Genomic DNA, 20,904 nt, shown 5'->3' with positions numbered 1-20,904 from the left:
GGTTGGACTTGTAAAATACTAATTACCCAAAACACACATAAGTCACAAAAAACATACAAATATTGGCATTAACATTTCTGAATAAATCTAACAAATCAATTCTCTGTTTACCTTTTTATTATGCTTTTCATATTGTTTGATAGATAAGTGATTAGTTTCATTTATTGCATTAACATTTTTTTTATTTTACAGGCGGTAATGAAAGTGAACACCACGCGAAGATTGTACACAGACTTGTTGTTGTATTCATTGTGTTTTTTGCTGTCTTCATTGCTTTCTGTACAGTGCTAGGTTTGTTTATCAAAGGTAACATCGGTTTTTAAGAATCTCGTTCTTCTACATAAAAAGCATTTTAACATTAAACTCTTGAATAGCAAGTTGGCTTTTAGTATACACAAAAATAAAAGTATTCTATATTTCAATGTTCATTTCCATCTTACAGATTGAATCACAAATTTATTTTTGTTGCGTGCAGTTGTACTATGAATGTTATGAAAGGTTTCATCGCCTTTAGATTTGGTCCATTGCTTCACTCGGCAAACTGTCATGATTGGTCTTGTAAAATATTAATTAGCCAAAACACACATAAGTCACATTAAGCATACACATCTTGGCATTAAAATTTAAAAATAAATCCAAAAAATCAATTCTCTGTTTATCTTTCTATTTTTCTATATTGATTGATAGATAAATGATTAGTTTTGTTTATTGCATTAAAAACTGTTTTTATATTTATACAGGCGGTAATGGAAGTAAACACCACACGAAGATTGTACACAGACTTGTTGTTGTATTTGTTGTGTTTTTTGTTGTCTTCATTGCTTTCTGTACAGTGCTAGGTTTGTTTATCAAAGGTAACATCAGTTTTTAAGAATATCGTTGTTTCTTGCATTTTAAGTTCTACATGAAAAGCATTTTAACCTAAAACTCTTGAATACCAAGTTGGTTTTTAGTATATACAAATATAAAAGTCTACTGTATTCCAATGTTCATTTCCATCAATTTGGGTAGACTTATATAATATATAATATAATAATATAATTATAAGACAACATTGTTAGCCTATACCATGTGTTTTTTTCAATTTTCAGAAAAAAATGATGAACAAGATTTTTATTGTGAAAGGGGAAATTGTGGTGAAGGTCAGTGTCTAGATATGTATAAAAAATGTTACTGTTTATCTTACGCCAGACATTAGTTTGAATTTTTGGAGTACATTGTTGTCAGCATGCAACAAAAAATCACATCAATATAAAGAGTGTCAGTGATTATCAATTTGTTACTGTTCTAAAAAAAACGATATTCTGTATGATCTTTCTTTCACAATGACATGTTTTTCCGCCGTTTAGTATATAACATCTAGCATTAGACTTTGTTAAATTATTTTTTTTTATTGCCTACTGATACATGCAAATTAACACAATTGTTTAAATTTCACCAAATTGGCAATTTTCTATAATTCCTCAAGCTTAAATTCAATCAATTGCTCGATTTCGTTTTATCAAAGTATATTGTCATTGGTTAAAAAGCAAAAAAAAAAAATGTATAGTTTCATTTTTTATTTCAAATAATGATTTTGGAGTTTATTACTACAATTTGATTTAAAATAAAAGCTTCATGAATATCAAGATTATTTGTTAACTATGATTGTCTAGATTTTTAGTACTTATAACTCTGGGTGTTTATGATGTCAATTTGTAGACAAAGAGTTTCAGATGAAAAATTATTGCAAAAATTGGTTAAAAAATTAGAATGTTTTTATTTATTTGAATTGATCTATAATTAACGTCTTTATTAATTAAACTCTCTTTTTGTTATTTTGTACATGATAATCAGGTCTTACAAAACATGTTATAATCCTATCAAATGTTGAATGTTTGCGTCACAGATAAAGTTCAATCATATAAATCATTTTGCATTTTTTGGTCTAAAAGAGATTCTAAACTAAAAATAATTCTCCAAAATGCATACTTTACTTTTGCTTTTAAATGACTATTGTTTATGAATATAGTGTGAAATGAGATAATATTTTTGTGCTGATTAAAAAATGACATTCAACTTATTTTGACATAATTATCATGTTCGCAGTAACACAAAAACATGTCGTGTATTTGTTTTCTAAAATAGATAAATGCCAAAACAAGCCATGCCTGACCGACGCAACCTGTATTAACAAACAAGGATCGTTTTCCTGTTTATGCCCCTCTGGTTGGGAGGGATCACTCTGTAACTTAGGTCTGCTTGTGTCTCTGCCTGTCTGTCTATCTCTCTGCCTGTCCTTCTCTCTGTCTCTGTGTCCATCTGTCTGTCTTAAAAAATAAACACTTACAATAATAAAACAAAGCAAATTTATCATATAAGATCGATTTCGAACTGAATATTAACATGCTGTTGTCTCGAAAACATTTTTTTTTTTGAATACCAGATATTGATGAATGTAAAGATAGCCCATGTATGAATAAAGCAGCATGTGAAAAAACGAAGGGTAGTTTACCTGTACATGTCTCAATGGATGGGAGGGTTTACTTTGTGATCAAGGTATCTATCTATCTATCTATCTATCTATCTATCTATCTATCTATCTATCTATCTATCTATCTATCTATCTATCTATCTATCTATCTATCTATCTATCTATCTATCTATCTATCTATCTCTTTCTTTCTCTCTATCTATCTCTCTCTCTCTCATTATCTCTATATATTTATCTATCTATATGATTTGTCAAGAGTTTGCATCGAAATGTATAAAAAAAAATAACAAATATATTTATATTCAAAAAAATGTAAGACCTAGTAATAATAGGATTTGAAATTGTACATAAAAACACGTGGAGAAAAATCTTTGCTAAAAATTTATTGGCAAGAACAAAATGTAATTTATGAAGATGCATCCTTAATTAGGTAACTTTATAGTTTAATCAGTCCATGACCCAAGCGGAATGGGGTCTCACTCTGATATTGAGTTTTTAATAGAAATATGAATATACATTTTTCATATCTTCTTCGTAAACCCAATCGGCCAGAAAGGCTATTTCTTGTGTTTCAACAAAATCAATAAGCGTAGAATAAGATTTGGTTTTTCTGGATAGTAAGTTATCAAAATCCCTGTATAAATTAATAATGATTTAAATTATATTTCCTAGATATTAATGAATGTAAAGATTACCCATGTATGAATGAAGCAGCGTGTATTAACAATCAAGGGTCGTTTTCCTGTACATGTGTTAATGGATGGGAGGGATCACTCTGCGATAAAGGTATCTATCTATCAATATGTCTATATATCATCTATCTATCTATATATCTATCTATCTATCTATCTATCTATCTATCTGTTTGTCTGTTTGTCTGTCTGTGAAAATTTGTATGCATTTGGAAGTATGGTTTACAAAGGATTTAAACAATTTTATCAGTCTGGATGTCTAAATAGACGCTGAGGGAATAGCATCAACTGCCCCGATTTTGTATTGGTGAGCTTTAGCTGTTACGACGTTTTATTGGTGAGTTAAAGCTGCCCCGACTTAGTATTGGTGACCTAAAGCTGCCTTGACATTGTGTCGGTGAGCTAAAGCTGTCACGACCTTTTATCGGTGAGATAAAGCTGTCCCGACTTAGTATTGGTGAGCTAAAGTTGCTCCGACTTTGTATCGGTGAGCTTAAGCTGTTACGACCTTGTATCGGTGAGATGAAGCTGTCACGACTTTGTATTGGTGAGCTAAAGTTGCCCCGACTTTGTATCGGTGAGCTAAAGCTGCCACGACCTTGTATCGGTGAGATGAAGCTGTCACGACTTTGTATCGATGAGATGAAGCTGTCACGACCTTGTGTCGGTGAGATGAAGCTGTCACGACTTTGTATCGATGATATGAAGCTGTCACGACTCTGTATCGGTGAGCTAAAGTTGCCCCGACTTTGTATCGGTGAGCTAAAGTTGGAACGACTTTGTATCGGTGAGCTAAAGATGTTGGAGAGTAATAGTAGGGTAAACAATTAGCGTTACACGTGCATTTAGTAATTTAAATACTTTAAGAGTTTTTACAGTTATATATATGTTGTTAGTCATTAGGTATGTTTATTTTCAACACACAATCTACGTTATATTTATTACTAATCGACATGTAGTTTTACTGCAAAACTAGAGGACGGTGTCCTTTTATTATGCATGGAAAGTGAAAATGTTATCTTTGATGCTCATGCATCAGTTTACTTGTATATTTTGAATAGTTTGCCAACATTTGAATTTTAGAAGTTATTTTCAAGCGAGACACTTATTAAAGAAGTTGTTGGCATGTTAACAAAGATCAAGTCTATTTTTGTTTCAAAATAATGTAAAATAAAGAAAGTACCATTACTTCGACAAAATACATGACATGTTTACAATAAAAGGGCTCTTCGTTTTCCGTATATCGTTTGTTGCTCGATATTTGGCTTTCAAATTTTGACAAAACCTCAATTACACTTAAATTGAGCATTCAGGACATTAAACATGAAAAAAAATTCAAATTAACTCAAATCGTGGCTTAGTCCCTATATATTGAACACAATAAACAAAATACATATAAAATATTAAGATTTAAAAATGAAACTTTTTTACTTATAACGAATTATTCCGTTGTTAGGTAGGTCAGCGTACCAATGTGCTTTAATTACTTTAGGATAAAATAAAGCTTTGTAGGAATACGTTTTAAAATGTAATATAAAAGAAAAATAATTAAAAAGTGTACTCATTAAAATCTCTACACACAAAATAACGCTCTCCATAGGTTAACATTCTAAATATTGAATAATCATTTAACAGATTTATAATTATAATGCTATTTTTTTTTTACTTATAAAGAAGACAATGATATTATTAATGCCATATTTCAATTTGAGGGACATCGCTACTGTAGTATATCTGTAATCTGCTTTGAACTTGGGAAAAAGACAAATCACTTATTCCTATGGAAAACGTATTTGTGTTTTGAGATAAAGATGTTTTTAAAATTGATACCTTGTTACAAACATAATTTAATAGACCAAAGATTGCTATATAAATTAAAAAAACCGATGACTTTCGTGCTGGGTATAAATTTGGTTATTTCTTTTAGTTTTTCTCTTGAATTTTCTGGTTTAAAAACTTTCATAAAAAATCAATATTTTCAAATGAGAGATTATTCCTATTTGCGCCATTTGGTACTAACACCATCTTATCAACAACAAAAAATATAAACAGAAAATTATGTTATGAATAAACTGAGATAACATATAGTCAGATTCCAATCTTATTTTGCATGTACATATTTTTTTTTTTATTATTGTACCCTTATAATATAGTTTCAATAAAACAAGAAGAAAGAAAACAATCAAAAGGCACTTATATATCATTATTTTTCGTTTGTGTACACAAACTGTTAACATTTAATTTCCATAGATTTTTTTTTCCGCCCGTATATTGAATAATTAAGATAAACTAGCCTAGCACAGTAAGGTACTGCATATTTTTTTTATCTTTAGCTGGTCAAAGTGGTTTATCAAAATATTTCTATATGTCAATGAATGACGGTCCTCACTTGTGCTTTAATATGTAATTTTTCAAAATCTGCTTAACTTCGAATTCCTGATAACGAACTGATGATAGAAACTCGGTTTATCTTTCAGTATCACTCATGTTTCGGCTAGCGTCGCAAACTTTCCTGTATATACCAGTGACGTCTATTATTTATAAGTATTTTTTCAACAAATATTTTCTTACTGCTACTTTTCCCTTTATCTTGTGATATTTAGGCATTAGTCAATATATAGTTATATCCAAATGATCATGTCCAAATCATAAACATATCTCCTCTTGTGTTAATGCCAGCCTTTTTCGCTGAGAATAAATCAACTTTAACAATATGCTTACACATCTTGAAGTCTACATTTACAACATGTACTTGAAGATATGACGTCAATCATGGTAACATTAAACGATATCCATGCTATAAACACTCACTATTAGTCACTATTATTAATGTTCATTCAAAAAGTAACAATCCGTATACTATTTTTTATTCAAGTTTTTAATTGTACATCTATTGAGAGGTTGATAATATATATTTAAGGAAGAAGGAATCACGCTTTCAGTATGATGAGGTAATGATTTTGGCCCGGGTATGATTAAATTCAGTAAAGCCCGAAGGGCTTTATGATAGATTTCATCACGCCCCGACCGAAACTACTACCTAATAATATAAAAAAGAAGAAGAAGATTTATTATACTTATATTTATATAATGTTCAGCAATTTTACGATTAAATATTTGAATATAAATAAGCAAACACCTCTTGCGCCCAAATTATACGTCATTTTAATTTAATGGATCGATAATATATAATCGATACGTACAGTTATCACAGGGAAAGATACTGAAAAATGTAGTTTTTATGGATTTGTACCCAAAGAAATGGTTCAAGTAATTAAAATTTAAAAAAAATGTTAAATCGTATCGCCCGTTTATAGATGTACTAACTTAGTATTCATAGGAGAAAATCGACTATTCTTTTATGTTAAAAAAAAATAATTTAAATAATACGACATACAAGAAAAATTAATTAAATGTGGTTATGAATAATATTAACAAAACACAAAGAGTAATATATAATTAAAACTCATACAAATACCACACATTACATATAATAATTAGACTCAATCATTTTTTGTTGAAATAACAAAAAAAAAACCTGGACTCTGTATCTTGCTTGTATTTCAATATTTTACTTTAACATTTTCATGAATCAAAATACATATATTTATCAAAAAAAGATAAATACTAAAACTGGACATGTAATATTTAAAATGTTTACCTCAAATCGTATCTAAGTCCCGTTGAGTCCCTTTAAAACAATATTTTAATGTAAATCACAGCATTAAGCCAGAGTATAATTGATTAATTGGTTTAAGATATCATCAAAATATACAAATATCAAATAGAAAGTAAACAAAATAGAAGAGTGGTTAAATCGACAATTAAATCGTTTCAGAACTTAAGAACTTAACAGTGTATTTATTTAATTTTGTCTTTGATATAATTTTTTTAGGAAAGGTGAGTTGGGTTTGGGGTCGAAAAGACGAGCTCCGAAGACTGACGCACGCGACAACAAAGGAGACTAAAGCTTCATGTCAATAACTGCTCATGTAAACAGTCAAAGTTGTATGCTATCGTTTGCTTTTCTAACTAGGTATTTTGTTGTTATTTAGATTTAAGGTGGGTCGCTGGTTTATCCCATAAAAATTCTGACATGAAAACATACCCTGAAAATTTGTCAATTTTTTTTTTTTTTTTTTTTTGAGATTTACAGTTTTTTATATAATTTTTTTAATCAAATTTACCTAAGCTATATTTATTCAATACCGCCTTAAACTTGCTATTGTTGATGGTGCTGTTTTTGACACTCACTTTTCTAATGTTTCCAACGAAAAAAAGTGAAAGCTTTAAGATTACCAGGAATTCCACCGACTCTAGCCTCCTGCTTTTAACCACTATATTTATACGTTGAATTACGTAAATGTACAGCCCGACTTTTTATCTCAGAATTTAAAAGGTTCATACTTCTAAAATGATTATGATATAGCTATAAATAAGGATTGCATGAAAAGTATCAGGCATTTGGCGAATTCTACTATTTGCGCACACATTACGATTCGCACTACTTTGTTAACTATGCAATGACAGCTTTGTGTGAATTAATATATTTTGATTCATTATTATTGAGATTTAAATGTTTATACAGTGACATAATTATTCAATTATTTTTTAAATCCTTATAAAAATTTTGATCGGGAAGTACTCTAGCCTCGCCTACTATAAACGTTAAATTAAGTTACATGTGTATTCGGAAACAACAAAACATTGCAATTTATGCTATTTGGTGGATGATGTAGTTTCGGCATAGCAATAAATTATTTCAAAATACTAACAGTTCATATCACATGCTGATAGTTTCTTTAAAAGGAACACTTTGTTTTCTGTACTGTTTACCGACAACTTTACAATTACAGCGGCTTTGAACTTATGGCATGGAATCCCGATCCCGATTCATATAAACGTGTGCTAGCCTGGTTCCCTGAGCTACCCATTACGCACAGGAACCAGGCTAGCTCATGCGCAGGCTGAATTTTCCCCATAGCATCCGGAATAACCTCGCTTATATATTTTCTGCGTGGACCTCAGGGTCCACGCAATAATCTACGTAGTTATAATGTATTGCTTCGAATCTGCATTTCCTACGTATGATTCGCACATGCAAATTAATTATGGTTTACTACTATGACATTTACACCATAGCAATAAATCGGATAAATTTACTATAACTCAGGGCATTTGGCGTTAGAAAAAGTTAAGCAGGAAACCTTACGAAGTCTCCGTTATGACATCATATAAATGAATGTGCGCAGAACGGCCACTCGAGTTGTGTAAGTTGAGTACTGAATTTGATGACGAAAACAAACCCGCGACATACTTTAAAAGTGAGTGTGATAAAAAAAAATTATATATGACGTAACAGTAAACATGCAACATGTGTATTTCGTCAAGGGGGTTCAATTTGGTGGAAGGAAAGGTACAACTGTTTAATTCATCTTTAAATGTTTTTAGCGTAAATTATCATATCCATATTTGGTGAGCTAATTAATACAATTCGTTTTAAGAGAAAACAGTTTAGAAATCAGCAATGTTGATAAAGAAGTGAAAGCAATAAAAGAGACCCTTTCATATTCTATTCTAAGGGATAATCTTTGGATGATTTAAGGGAACCACCTCCTAAAATTGTCGTAATTCAGATAACCCCTGCCTTATTTTGCCGAAGAATCTGATCGACTCGTAGTTTAAGGGTGGTACATTTTCAGAAGGTACACAATCCCATACAAATATATTAGTTCAACGATTTAACGCATCCTCTAGAAAGCTTATCGGTTCTACAAATAAATACATGTATAAGTATCTTGCAAATATTTAGTTGTAATAGTTTGTTTTAAGTTGTAGATACTTCATATACCTAGGGATTTTAACCGATGTCATTTCAGTATTTGATATGTATATTTATAATGCACTGTTTTATAGCACTTAAAAGGTATACTTTTCTTTATTATACAGGTTTTGAAGTAAAACATTGAAAATATGCTACTGCTTTATCGATATTGAAAGTTCTTCATTTAATAATATACTGTATATAGAGAAATATTCGCCTAGTTTTATTTTAACCTCTTTCGCCTTCGCTGTCAGCAGATCAATGTAAGAGTGGACGAATTCCAATGTCTCAAATGATCTTTCTTTAAAGATAGCGAATTTAAGATTGTATGCAGCAAATGTAGAAAGGCAACAATTCCAAGCGGCGAAAATAACCCGATATACAGTATATACTTTGTGTCTATTTTTGTATACTGTGTAGCACAATGCTCAGTACATAAGATTGCATTTCCAAATATATCTTTTCACTTTGGTGGCCTGGAATGGAAGCAATCAGCCTGTCGGGGCTTTCTTTACAGACGGGAGGTTTTACACTGCACAAACATGTACTGTTAACACAAGTTACAAGATAATACCGATGTCTACGTGTATCCGTTTTGACTCCTTTTGAATGATGCTTTCAAAAAAGTCAAAATATAGTTGTTAGAATCTTACTTAATTGAGGCGAAATTAAAAGGGATATAATTTTAATTCGAAGAAAAATTAGGCGATGACGTATAAAAAGCAATTGCATCAAATACCATTTTCCCTTAAAATTTGGATGTGGAGGGTTCTTTAAAAATAATCAGATCAAACTGTGTTTAATTATACATTAATTTCCACGTCACGGTCTTCAGTTCACTCGAGGCATGCAGCTTAAAATTACACTCAGATGAATCATTTCGTAAAATCACTATACTTGGTAGTTGTAAAAAAGTAAAAAAAAAAAAATAGTTAAAAATTAAAAAAAAAAAATAAGCATAACCGTGACAGTATGTCAACAATAGAACAACCTTCAAACGATAAGCCCGTGCAGTATTCATAGTGACCTCTTCACAGAGAGAATCATATTTCAATTAGGAAAACATATTTGCAAATGTAAACAATTTGGTTTATCATTCCCGATGATATAGATATAATTCAAATCATTAGTATTGATCACGGTGTCCGTATCATCAGTGTGAACGATGTCGTACTTATCAAATTTGGTCCTGGGCATGTATGTATAACCTTGAATGTTTGAAGTGGAACTTATTGTTAGAGGTTTAAGAAGTAAATGGTAAGATACTCACAAATACGCGATTTTTTCTCAATATGAATGATGGGAAGTTATGCTTATTATGCACATTTTCATGCACACGTGTTTAAATTTATTCTGACGTTGAAATGTTAATCTAAATGTCTTTTTATTCATATTGAAAATGTCCTGCTTTTGTGAATATCTTGTCTTTAATGTGCTGTGCATTTGTTGATGTCACGAGTATCCTGACGTTGAAATTTTATATCGCGACATCAACATCTATCACAAAAAAATACGGAACAAAGATTAATCAAGTGTACATGATAAGCTCGAACGATGCAGCCTTTATCAAATTTGGTCCTGGACTTGTATGTATAACCCCGAACGTTTTAAGTAAAATTGACATATACATGCCAAGAAACAAACGAATTTGCGATTTTGTCAATATGAATGAGGGGATACGCTATGCACAAAAAAAAAAGATAATCATAAAAGAAGGATATTTTCAAAACGAATAAAAGGACAATTATTATAAAACTGTTAACGTCAGGATACTCGTGACACCTATCACAAAATTACGGAACAAAGTTTGAACACGTGTTTGTGAACATGAGCATATCAAGCTCTACAGTCTCATGATTACGACCCTTCAATTTAGCTTATCTCACTTATAATTCTCACAACCAAAAGATACCGTCTGCATATAGCATCATTTTAATTAAATTTGGTATCATTCAGTCAATCTTGTCCAAGGTACCTGCATTTAATCAAAAAAATATTTAAAGCCCATACAAATCAAGTTTAAACCTTTATAGCAAAATAACTGTATGGTATAAATGTTCAACTCGTTTTGGTTTTTTTTAACAAAGTTCCTTGTGTATCTTACGTGTGTAAAGACAATTGGTTCATTTCATCCTGGGAGTTAAACTGACTTAAATTTGTCTTAATTTATTGCGAGGGGTAAAACAGATCCAAAGACAAGGTGCATGGTAAGAAATATTTCCTTTTATATCTAATAGTTTATCCACGCTCTGAAGGGGCGGATGTTTGAAACTAGCATTTTGTGTAGCAAACATAAATATATACTTGAAACAGTCAAAATAAAGTGGACATGTGTCATTCGATTAGTATACGTGTACATTTTAGATTAGGAACTTTTTCTTTCATTGAGTGAATGTGTGATACATGTAAGACATTGTGATTCCACAATTACAAGTGTTACGCCTGAAAAAAAATCTTATTGATTTTGTCAACTAATTTCCATAAACGGGGAAATGACTTTGTACGCGAAATACTACATATCGGCCATATTGAAAAGTGAGAAATAAAACGAAAGATAAATTGTATATTATAGGACCTCTCAACTATGTAAAACAACTTTCTTTTGCTAAAATGCACGTGTGAATAGTAATTGTAAACCCCGAAACCGGAACTTGTATACGGTTTTGTGATTTACATATCTATTTTTCTTTTTGTCATGGTTGATCTGATTTATCTATAAAACTGCACTTACACAATGTAAATATATATCAATACGTTTTATATTTAAAAACAAATATAATTGTTAATTATAAATAAACGATATATTGCCTCTTATCAAGCACCGATTTACCGGGCAATTTTATCGATTCAAAGTGGGTTATTTTTCACACGCTCATTAAACTCATTTCTAAGTGTTAATAAAACAATATTTAGAAGGAAATTTTAAATCAACCAATATTGGGGGGATGTTGTATATAAGGCGTGTTGAATATAAGGCGTGCTTCTTTTAATAATAAAAGAAGTTTCGCTGTAAACTGTTTGGCATTGAATGTTTTGTATGAAGAAGTTGCTGCCGGGGATTTTAAGTGAACCGGTATTGAGATGATGTTTGTATTAAGGGGTGCATTTATTTAAAGGTTTCATTGTATCCTTAAAGTATCCTTTTAAATAAATAAACTGATCTTGGGAGTTGGTTGTTATTTGAATATATTTCATACCTTTCTAATATATCTGTGTAATTATCTGGTTGATTGAAAATTAGAAACGACCGCTGTCCATTTTACAGAGATCTATAGGTTTCTAAGAGTTTAAATAGAAAATGTTAAGACATTTTTAAATCAACCGATGTTGAAAGGGATGTTGGTTATGTGGAGAGCCTGTGTTGGGAAGTCTTAATGCATACTGTACAGTATTACATCGAAGTGTATATATAAGGACAAAACTGCCTGTAATTTTTATAATTGACCGGTATTATAGGGGGCACTGCTAATTAGGGTTTCTATTATTAAGGAGTGTCACTTTACCAAAATTATGTTTTTAATAACTTAAATGATTTATGGAAATATGTTACCTTGAATATATTGAGGATATCTTTTGGTTTCTCCATTAATTTCCTGATATAGTTAGAGAATTGAAAATAGTACAATGGCTGTTTAATGTCTTTGATAGTATACATAAGTGGGCAAAACCTTTTAATATGGCTTCAAAGTAGGTAAGGTTTGCTATTTTTCCATAATTAGCCTTGATCACAATGGCAACGGTTATCCCAAGCAACCAACTTTTGGTGGTTTTTGCGTTTTACACCTAGGTGTGTCTATGTATGAAATATAAGGAAAATCAATGAATATGCGTGGCCAGACCCTTTTATAAATCTTTGATTCTTACATTGAATTGATCATAAAGCAACTAAATTTAAACGGCAAGATAATCACTAAAACCAATAATAATGAATAAGGAAACAATTAACATCAAACGTTTATCGTTTGTACACGCGAGATGTCAACAACTATCAGGAAAAAAGTTTATATAAGTATGTATGAACAGGTGCATAATCAGCTCTTTGGTTTTTATAATAAGATTCATTCATTTAGATGCATATACTTTGAATGTGTACTATGTCCCTGTGGAACCTATGTTGATTAAACGATATCTTTGTATAAATTAGTCATATTGTCGAACATTATCGTCGATAGGAAGTCAGGCAAATATCAAAGTGTATGAAAACTAATTAAACTGGTAACTCAATATAATAAAGATTTAAATCCTTACGCTACAATTGCCTGTAATAAAAGACAAAGTTGTTCTGCTATTTGTTATGCTACCCAGTTCTACTGATTTTGAGTGCACAATATCTGACCGTATCAGCTCATCACCCCCATTTTTCTTACTAACAAAACAGATCTTACAAACTAAAGAGACCGTCTATATTATCTTTAGAATTCATGTTGGTATCATTCAGTCAATCATGCCCAATGTACGTGCATTTAAAACAATCGTTAAAATCTTACAGGCAAAACAATTGCCTGGCGTAAATGTTCAACTCGTTTTGATTTTAAACAAAGTCCCACTGTGTACCTTACCTGTGGTTGGAGAGATAAGTGGTTAAAGATATGTATTATTCAAGAAATGTATTAGCTTAAATTATTTGGAGGTTTAAAGCAGATCCAGAGACGGAGTACTCAGTAAGAAAGTCCGCCATTATATCTTATAGTTTTTCCGTGGTCAGAAGCTAAATAATTACATGTAACACATTTTGAAAAAAAAAAATAACATTTGAGATAGGCACTGTTTTTTTTTTCTTTTAGTAAGTGAATGTGTGATAACACATTGTATTTTCATTACGCGGGTAGGTTAAGGCAACTCATAGTTTAATGACCGTCAAAATTATGATTAATTTAAATAATATTTATTTTTATGAAAACAGCGCTGGATATTAATACCAAGTGAAAGAGTTCACCAAGATATTATTTTTCTACTTCGGAATCGACTCAATCTTTGAAGCTGCCGTGCCATGGTATCACGTGACAGTTAAAAATAGATCACTTTTTTACCTTAACAAAAAATCAAAAAGTGTAACACTACCCCGAAGTTCATTTGTATTTTTTCTACAATAATTCGATTGAAAATTAGTTCATGTTTATTAGTATTACTGCTAGAATCCTATTGTACATCGCATAAAATAAATATTGTAAATATTTATCGGAAACCCTCTCAGCTTCTAAAATTTCATTGAAAATACTACGTATTTTTCGTTTAAAACAACAAAGCACAGGATTCTAGCAGCACTTTTCATGTAGTTTAGGTCATATACCGTTGATATTTACCAAAATCATCTTTCCTAATATCCAGGGTAGTGTTACACTTTTGCCATTTTTTGTACACACTGACAGAGGAAAGGCTGGTCAAGCCATATAAATGTCGATCCGCTTACCTTATAACACTCGCTGATTAAACAAAATATCCATCCCTGTATTATCCTGATTATATTCGAACTGACACTCATCTAAATCTTAGGTATCTGTATTAAATAAGTCTTATTTCGGCATTGTTTACACTGCATTCCGATAATTTGTCCCCCGACATGATCTTCTCTTTTAAACATGCTTGTGACGTCATCAATGATAATTATACGTAATAGAGAGAAATCGAAGATATATTCAGTTAGAAGAGTTTTTAGTGATATTTTATGTCTGTAATTTTTATAATATAAACCAGAGATAAAGTTAAAATCGACATGTTTCTGAGTAAAATATGACATCATGCTGCTTATTGTGACGTCATATCGATCAGAGGAATTTGATCGCTGTGAGTTGCCTTATCATACCCGCGTAATTGCACATACATACAAAACACTCAAATAAATGGATCAGTTTCTATTCCCTATTCAAATTGATCGTTAGTATTGGTGACAGTTCTAAACAATAGCATAACACATTTGTCAGTATAACACATAACATTGTCAGCAAATACAATGTTTCGCTCAGTCGAATGCTGATTGAGGTGTTTGATACTTATTGTTAGGCCATTATTTATCACCGAATAATGATTTTCCCATTTTTCAGATTACGACAAAGAGCACAAGGCGAGTGTGACCGGACAGCAGAGGATGCTAACTCCTCCATGACACCTGATCCTTCCTCTATTTGTGTAGAGGTCAGTGTTTGCTTCGCCTCGCCATCTATGAGATTGATCAACCCAATATATTTCCGTAGTGAGTCAGTTACTAACCTAATAAGTAATAGTAGAGGTCAGTGTTTGCTATGCCTCTGTTTTGTATTTGTTCTCTGAATTTTGATTTTAAACACGTTACTTAATTTGTTACATGTTGAAGATATGCATTGTTTGTTACATGCACTGATTCAGTTCAGCAAGTTAACCATTTATTTGATCAATATGGTAAAAAACTGAAACATACAAAAAACTTACATGTACTACATTGTACAAACAAGAATCAGGGTGACAATTTACAACGTAGACATGTAAACACTATACAACAAGTATTATTTGCGTCCAGAAGTTATGAACATACAAAAACCGTAATATACGAGGCTCTAATATTGTAAATATACTCATTAGACAGTTATCGACTAGTTAAGTGAAAATATCTGGCTTAGAAATTACTAGGAAATTCGGAAGCAGTGAATTAGCTTAAAACATCATTTAGACCATAATCCTGACATTAACCATATAAGATATACTTTCGGAAAGATATACAAGTATTTTATGTAATAACAAAGACAAAACAACACTCACTCCGTGCTGGAACAATCAAAGTGCGTTTACGATAAAAGAGACCACATGTACATAAAACGTTCAGTACACGTATAATGATCAAGGTCAAAGTAAAACCAATAACTTGTATTTCCGGAAACATTCCGGCATGAGGCAGCACATTACCACCATTTTGAAATAAGTCCAAATTAATTACATGAATTGGCGTCTTTGTACATGTTAACGCCTGATAAAATGTATAATTAATGTTGTCAATCGGGAAATTGCCAGGTATTGTGTATCGGAGTTCCATGAAAAAAAAATATGTTCAGTAGAGATTTAGTATAAATTTGTCTTTGTTTTTCCTAAATACCGTTATTCTTTTATAATATATTATTTATAATATTTCATTTTCATTCATATCATTAGTTTCATTGAGTTTTTCTTTGTATTTTAAACATAAAGTTATAGATCAAAATAGTATTAGAATTAACAGACCTTTATTATAAGAATACTTAAAACAAGCTGTTTAAACACGATCCCAAGTACAAATATGACTGAGCAGTAGTTTTAGTATACTATGTTTGTACTTACAATTAATCGTAACCTCTTGGCCATGATAAACATTGGATAACTGGAGAACATGTGTATTTATATAAAAATTAAGCATTTCACACCCTGTTTGATATTGATTTTCGAGTATACTATATGTTTCAGGTCCCAGCGATTTCCTCTTGTCTTTCAAACCACCAAACCATTACATAATAACTGTTCAAATAGACTCTTATTGACGTCAAACTTTTTTTGATTTATAACTCCTCTAAAATAAAAGAGACCCATGTATGTGACATTATCGTAGTTTTTCTAATTATCAATAGTAATCGATTCTGCCCATTAAGTTCACTTTGTTAAAACACAATGACTTTTTAATGAAGTAAACGATTTAAATTCCTTACATGAAACTCCTGTATGGTATTGGTGTCAAATCCAGCGTGAGGCCCTTTTATTGCATGGGATCCTTGAAAGCTCTATCAGAATAGTGCTTTTATCCTTGTACATGTATTTGTGTAAATGGATTTAGTACCAAAGGTTCGTTTAAAATTATAAATGAAATTACAAGCAAATAGAATCGTTTTCAACTGCTTTGGTAAGGGAAGGGGAGACAAACAAAGAAAATAATAGCATTTCCCAAAAGTTTTTTTTGTTTGTTAAATATTGAATTTTAAAAGCGAATACATATTGCAATTTATTTTTTAGGGGGTGGGGGTTTGGTGGTTGAGGTGTTTTTATAATATCTCTGAATTTAATCGCGAGGAAAATATTTTGTTTGCATAAAATTTCACCATTTGGTGATTTTCACGATAGTATTCATAAGACGCGTTGCCTTGTATTATGTAGGTATGAACGTTATGGGACTAAAAAGCTGTCCGTGTTGGTTCTGTGCTTGTACAAAAGGCGTCTTTTGTCTGACAAAGCTTTAAAGCCACCATTGAGCAATGGGTTGTCTAATATTGCTCTCACTACTATGTCCTTCATGTTCTTTTGGCGTTTGATTACAGTCATTGAAGGATCATTGAAAAAGGCCAGTCATTCTTTCGTTGGTGTACAAAATGGGCAAACAATTTTTAAGGATGCTTTTAAGGACTGTAAAGGCAGGGGTAATAGGTAGTAAGACGCGGAACCCTGCTTTTTGTATTGCAAAAGAGTTTTCGATTTTTTGGTAACAATTTTATCAATTGCAGATTGCACTTTTGGGCTTTATAACTTTGATTAAGAAGATGGGATTTTGTTAGCTTGCACTGTTCGTCAAAGATTTCATCAGATTTGTCTGACTAAAATTGTTACTAAGTTTAGGAATGCCTTTAGAAGTGTAGGGAGGGTGGCAGCTGCTTAAGGTAGAAATGATAATAATATGGCTTAGTATTGAGACTGTATTCTTTTTCATCATCTTGATTTAATGAAGTGTCCAAAAATACATTTTTTAACTGGATATGTCAACTGTGAATTTGATTGAATTGTAGAAGGCGTTGGCCAATGCTTACACTCAACCAGTCAGCATCGGTTTTTAACGCTGCAGTGTGTTTGAGGTAGGATGGCAAACCTTCTACAGTACCAATCAGACCTAACCTAACATCGTAGCAGACCCCAACTAAACCTCGGGTTTAATTTCGGGATTTTGATTTGGAATTTACTCTGGGTCCCATTTCTGAACATTTGTTTCCACTTGGAATTTAATTTAGGTTTGCTCGGAGTTTACTTTGGGTTTACTCGGGGTTTGCTTTTGGGTTCCGATGTACCCACTAAAGCGTGATCTTACTGCATGTAAATCCTGCCCCTTGTATATTCCAAATACACATGTAACGTTTGCTTACAGGGCTGTACTTCTGATTGGGATTCCCTCTCTGTTTAAACTAGGGTTTACATTGGGTTTACTTTGGATTCACTCTAGTAAACCCCAAACGTAAACCCAGGAAATAGTACGAGTTTACTCTCTGTTAGGTTCGGTCTGATCAGTACTGTACACGTGTATGGAAGTGTAGATCTATAATTTCAGATATATTCTCCTTGGAATGTCCAATGGTACTAACTATTGGGTGTCTATGCATTCCTTCCTGGTGAATTTTGGGAAGCAGATAAAATAAGCCTGCTTAACAGTTAATTCGGCTGAGCTTTTTGTAGACATTGTCATAATTTCATCATTCTTATATATTTCGTCCAATGTGTCGGTGATGAGGGCTGAAAACTCTTCGGTTATATCAGAGTCCAGTTCTTGGTAAAAACGTTTGTCTGTCAGTTGTCTGTGGGAAAGGTGATGAAAATAAAGTGGCATTTATGTCATGTGGTCTGTGGGAGAAAGTGACATCTAATTCATGTTGTCTGTATGAGAAAGTGACATCAAAGGCATCCGGTTTGTAGAAGTAAGTGGCATCTATTTTATGTGGAAGATGGTGACTTTTTAGTCATGTGGTATGTGGAAGAAAGTGCGCCTAAATCAATAAAGTGACATGTAAGTCAACTAGTCTGTGAGATAAAATAAAGTGACATCTAATTCAATCGGTCCTAGAAATAAAATTTATGACCCCTGCCCCTAGAGGGGTGGGGATAAAACCATCAAACTGAATTCAATTTATAAAAAAAACTTTTTTTCACTCCTGAAATCAATCAAAATGCTGGCATAATTGTTATAAGCATTGATCCCTCTACCAAATTTGAAATTCATGGCCTCGGGGTCATGGGTTATAGCGTTAGGGTTATGCTTTAAAAATTATACAATGAAGACGCAATAATTCGTAAAACTTTTCTTCTTTGCTACTGGGAATTTAGCAAATGAACCAAGTATACCGAGTTATTTAAAAAAAAAAGCTTCATCCAAAGCTGTGAATTTCATTGTCTGTGGGTCAGTGATATTAGTGTTATGGCGGGGCTATGAAGATTAAAAAGTGAAAATGCATTGATTCTTTGACAACCTCTTCCTCTGCTCCTGGGGAAAAGGCACTTGAATTTAGTGCATAGTTATGATGAAAAAGAATGCCTCTTCTACAGTTGTTAAATTCAGGGTCCCTGGTCCCGGTGTGAGGGCGGGGCTCTAATAATTAGTAAATATATTGTATTGATACTTTGAAAATCTTCTCTTCTGTCCATTGGTATTAAGCACATGAGGAAGAATGCGTCTTCCAAATTTATGAATTTCAATGCCCCTCGGCCAGACGTTCTGGAGTTAGGATGGAGCTATACTGATTATATAGTGAAACTAGAGACGAGCTCGTTGCAAGCAACGATTAGGTTTTCCGTCGTAGCTGCGTCATACTTGTGACGTATTACAAAAAAATTATAGCTGACCATAGTACAATATTAGATGTGTAAACACTGAGAAACAAATTATTATATTTCTGTGACCGCGTAGATTTTACGGTGATAGAGAATTCGTCTGGATCTGCATCGGTCGTGTGCAGTACGAACGGGGTGAGGGAATGTTGGCGTAAAGTGTATAAGGTATACGGTTGTGGCGCGCTGTGGGCCGTAAGCTAAAACAAAGGGTAGGTTTGCCGTATTCCCAAAGGTCCACCAGTATACAGTTCCAGAGAAATAAACAGGCAATTGATGCAGGATTCCACATTATTGGACGAGACTCAACGATGGCAACATTATAACAATTTAACAGACAGACATGTTACAAACAATTCTGATATGGCCAGTAGTGGCCTCCGGACTCAAGACTCTGTGAGAGTCGGACGTGGCCGGGGCTGGCCGCCGTATTTCAGACTGCGCATTGACAATTGTACGTAACTATTTATAAGAATCTTAACAATGAGTATAAATTGACAGGTAATGATATAAGTAAGCTGAGTGAAAGGTTCACAGATATAAAATAATTAAATAAACTCAATGAGTCTTTGATGTCCAAGAAATGAAAATCTGATAATTGCACAATGTTGTTTTAAGAGATTAACAGTCCTTGAGACATGACACTCTTTCTCTTTGAAATCACATATAACGTCTGAAAAGTGTCAATCACTAAATAAAAAAGTAACTTTGTAAGAAATAAACTGTGAGAGAAAATTACGAATTTTACAAGTAAATTCAAAAAAAAATTTATAATTGAACACTGCATTTTGCACGATGATACTACATGTTTATAAGCAAATACAGATCTTAACACGTTTTCTCTAGTTTGATTCGCCGCATTTTATTCACAGAGTGGGACTGTGGTTATGCCCGGTACGAAGGTAAAAAGACCATTGGCAAACGTTTTACACGCATTTTTATCGAACGCAAGCGCCAATGAATCTCTTAGTATATATGAGGAGATTTTGGAAATTTTAAAAGGGGTTTTGAAGAATAATTTTGTATTTCGAGGAGGGGGAACATGCGCGGATCAGAAAATTTTTCCGGGTGGGGGTTGAAAAGTCAGACGGTTATTTGAGTTTGCCAAGGGATGTCCGAGGCATATTTGGTAAGTTTATAATGTTCACGTAATTGAGAGAAATTTCGCTGGGGGGGGGGGGGGGGTCTGGAACCCTTCCCCTTCTAGATCCGCGCACGGAGAAGACCGATGCTGGTAATTTTACTATAATTTTAACCATTTTTAATTATTCATGTTCATAATTATCAGAAAACCAATATTACCTTTCAAAGCAGTTAACCTTAAGATACGAATCATTTAGTCTCGGTGAGTATTGCGTCCGCGTACGAAAATAATGGCAATTTTCAAGAAATTCGGATGG

The 20,904-nt window shown here is 32.4% G+C and overlaps 1 protein-coding gene and 1 long non-coding RNA gene across 6 annotated transcripts in view; both read left to right on the top strand.

The window, feature by feature from the left end:
* The window catches only part of LOC105332837 (uncharacterized), a 302,923-nt gene that overhangs the window by 192,155 nt on the left and 89,864 nt on the right, over positions 1-20,904 (top strand). The window lies entirely within an intron of this gene.
* On the top strand, positions 740-7,192 carry LOC117683858 (uncharacterized). The gene is made up of 6 exons (XR_010710225.1): positions 740-854; positions 1,092-1,142; positions 2,128-2,235; positions 2,426-2,538; positions 3,146-3,259; positions 7,061-7,192. It is a non-coding gene; the product is annotated as an uncharacterized lncRNA (long non-coding RNA).

The sequence above is a fragment of the Magallana gigas genome, chromosome 10 (assembly GCF_963853765.1).
Source record: "Magallana gigas chromosome 10, xbMagGiga1.1, whole genome shotgun sequence".
NCBI lineage: Eukaryota > Metazoa > Mollusca > Bivalvia > Ostreida > Ostreidae > Magallana > Magallana gigas.
Note: the sequence above shows the minus strand (reverse complement) of the source record. Positions and strands in the feature narration are given on the sequence as shown.